This window comes from Dipodomys ordii, unplaced genomic scaffold (genome assembly GCF_000151885.1).
Source record: "Dipodomys ordii isolate 6190 unplaced genomic scaffold, Dord_2.0 Scaffold91, whole genome shotgun sequence".
NCBI classification, from domain to species: domain Eukaryota; kingdom Metazoa; phylum Chordata; class Mammalia; order Rodentia; family Heteromyidae; genus Dipodomys; species Dipodomys ordii.
Genome location: NW_012267307.1, coordinates 2,522,740 through 2,523,301, shown reverse-complemented (window position 1 = coordinate 2,523,301; position 562 = coordinate 2,522,740).

Genomic DNA, 562 nt, shown 5'->3' with positions numbered 1-562 from the left:
CTGAGCTTGGAAATATTCCCTTCTGACCTACTGAGTGAGTACTCTCTTTCAAGACTTTTGCATCTAGCTCTTTTTACTAAATATTATACATATGCCTATGTATGTGTATATATATCTGTGCATATATACACATACATACACATGCTTGTATACAGCACATGTCTGCACACACATATTATACACACATGCTTGTATTAGTAGCTTATTCTTTAAACTACTAATATTGCATGGAATGAATGTCCTATAATTTGTATATCCACTCATCAGATTTATAGGTTGTGTGTGTGTGTATGTATGTATGTGTGTGTATGTGTGTGTGTATGTGTGTGTGTATGTGTGTGTGTATGTATGTATATGTGTGTGTATGTGTGTGCATGTATGTATGCGTGTGTATGTGTGTGCATGTATGTATGTGTGTATGTATGTGTGTATGCATGTGTGTATGTGTGTGTGCATGTGTGTCTGCGTGTGTGTATGTGTGTGTATGTGTATGTATGTGTGTATGTGTATGTGTGTATGTGTGTGTATGCATGTGTGTGTATGTATGTGTGTATGTGTGTGT